The following is a 3,182-nucleotide window of genomic DNA, read 5'->3' on the forward strand; positions in this document are numbered from 1 at the left end:
CGCCTTTTTTTTGTTCATTTTGTGTCTTTTTTTCGACAATTTGTGTCTTTTTTGTTCATTCTGTGTTTTTTTTGGTAGTTTTGTGTCATTTCTGGTCATTTTGTGTCTTTTCTGGTCATTTTGTGTCTTTTTTTATCATTTTGTGGTCAATTTGTGTCTTTTTTCGGTCATTTTGTGTCTTTTTGGTAATTTTATGTTTTTTTGCGTCATTTTGTCTATTTTTGGGTCATTCTGCGGCTTTTTGTGTCTTTTTTGGTCAATTTGTGTCTTTTGTGGTCATTTTGTGGTCAATTTGACTCCTTTTTTGCTTAATTTTATGTATTTTTTTGGTCATTTTGTGTTTTTTTTAAATCTGAACTGTGTGTGTGAGATTGTGTTCAGTGAGTGGGGGTCACGGACAACATGGATGTTAAATTGGGGGTCGCGACTCAAAAAGGTTGAGAACTGCTGATTTAGACTGTCTCAGTTCTGTTAAAGAACCCTAAATCAGGTAAATCCATAATATCCATTTCAGCAGGTGTGTGTGTGTGTGTGTGTGTGTGTGTGTGGTAATCCCTGTATTATAGCCTCCTAAATACATGTTTGCCCCTCTGGAGCGTCTCTAAGCTGCTGTTTAAGCTTCCATATCATTTCCTGTAACTGTTCTCAGCTCTGGGTGTAAATGGACCTTTTCCTCCTCTGGACTTAAACAAGACCTGAACACACAGAGTCAGGATCAGTTCCTGCTGCTTCCTCTACAGTTAAAGAAGCCCAGTGTAAATATCAGGTCAGAGGCTCTGCAGGAGCATAAAGTAAAAGTCTGTTTCTATAATCAGAAAACATTGTGTTTGATGTCTCACTGCACTACAAAGCCTGACTGCAGTAGGTTTACACACTGCACATTATTTGGTTCTTACCAAGATAAAAATAACTTAGATTTAGAAATGTTGGGCAATTTATCTGGTTTTAAGAGTTAATTTCTTATTTTAAGCGTTCAACATGCTTATTTCTAGATTTAATAATCATTTAACCATTTTGAAAGTAAAAAAAAAAAGATTCAATATTTTTATGTTGGACTAAAGGACTAAAGACTCAAAATGACAAAAAAAGACACAAATGACCATAAAAGACACAAAATGACAAAAAATGACACAAAAAAAAGACACAAAATGACAAAAAACACACAAAAAAAGAAAAGACAAAAAAAATAAAAAAATAAAAAAGATTCAAAATCTCATTTTATGTATGACTAAAGGACTGAAAAAGACACAAAATGACCAAATAATGACACAAAATGACTAATAAAGGACACAAAATGACCAAAAAGACCATAAAAGACACAAAATCAGAAGACAGATTGACCAAAAAAAACCCACACAAAATAACCAAAAAAGACACAAAAATACACAAATTACCAAAAAAGACACAAAATTACTTTAAAAAAAAGACACAAATGACCAAAAAAACACAAAATGACTTTAAAAAAAGACACAAATTACAAAAAAGACACAAAAAGACCATAAAAGACACAAAATGCCAAAAAAAATGACCAAAAAAAGAAACAAAATAACTAAAAGAGACACAACAGTCATCAAAAATCACCAAAAAAGACACAAAATGACTTACAACAACACAAAAAGACATGAAAAGGATTCAAAAATGGACAAAATAGCCCTTTAAGACTCCACAGAGTTAAAAATGTTTTTTTTTTAAACTTTAAAGCAGTTTTTCTCAGTTTCACCCCTTTGTGTTTTCCTGCAGAGACTTTGTGTGTTTTGTGTGTCTGGAGGTGTTTCCTGCTCTGCAGTCAGACATTGTTTGAATAATTTCACTAGATTATGAAAATGAAGTTGAAACTTTGTGTTTTCCATCTGTGTTGTCACTTTACATGCAAATTCAGCTGAAAGAGGAAAGATTCACTGAGGAAGTCTCCACTGCTGCTACATGCACCAGCAAATCTCATAGGTTCCTATGGAACGCCTCTCAAATACACAGTGGTGGAATGTAACTAAGTTTACTTTAAGTACATTTTGATGCTGATACTTTTGTATTTTTTACTTCAGTAAGTTTTGAATGCAGTACTTTTACTGTAGTGGAGTCATTTCACAGTGTGTATTAGTACTTTTACTGCAGTGGAGTCATTTCACAGTGTGTATTAGTACTTTTACTGTAGTGGAGTCATTTCACAGTGTGTATTAGTACTTTTACTGCAGTAAAGGGTCTGAATACTTCTTCCACTAGTGTATATATAGTTTTACTTTTAGAGAGACGCTTTTATTTCTTAAAAAAAGCTGGACACTAAAAAACCTTAGTGAGACAGAAGGAGACGAGTTTCAGTGGCGGATTAATCCACATTTGGTGCTCTAGTGAATATTTGGGGCAGCAGGACGGTGTGTGTGTGTGTGTGTGTGTGTGTGTGTGTGTGTGTGTGTGTGTGTGTGTGTGTGTGTGTGTGTTGGTGGTGATAAAGGAACATGTCACCCACTGCAGCAGTGTGACTCACTGATGTGTTTATAATCGTTTATTTTTTGGCAAATATTTTTTAATTTATTTTATTTTACTTTAATTTATTTATTCTATTTACTCTAATTTATGTATTATTTTTAAATTGAATTTACTTTAATTAATCTACTTTACTTTACTTTAATTAATGTATTGTATTTGTTTATTTACTTTAATTTATTTATTATTTTTAAATTGAATTTACATTAATTAATCTACTTTACTTTACTTTAATTGATTTATTATTTTAAATGTATTTTACTTTAATTTATTTACTTTACTTCAATGTATTTATCATTTTAAATGTGTTTTACTTTAATTAATTTACTTTACTTTAATTTATTTTTTAATTTAATTTACTTTAAGCCACACTGTTGACATATGACATAACAGGCTACATGAATACTTTGCAATAAAACATTCTTAAAATACCACAATGATGTTTCTGCATCTTTCAGCCCAATAATCACCCAAAAGCATATTAAAAATATCATAAATATGCTTTTGGGTGATTATTGGGCTAAAACATGCAGAAACATGATTGTGTTCCTTTCATAATGTTTTATTTATGTCGTGTTTGACAGTTTCTAGAGACATGAGGAGGATCTGACTCAAACACAGAGTTAGAGAGTTTCTCTCTTCTCATTTCCCTATTGGCTTTAAAAAGCAGCTTCTGCGCCTGCGCACAGAGGCTCGGCCTG

This window comes from Centropristis striata, chromosome 9 (assembly GCF_030273125.1).
Source record: "Centropristis striata isolate RG_2023a ecotype Rhode Island chromosome 9, C.striata_1.0, whole genome shotgun sequence".
Taxonomy (NCBI): Eukaryota; Metazoa; Chordata; class Actinopteri; order Perciformes; family Serranidae; genus Centropristis; species Centropristis striata.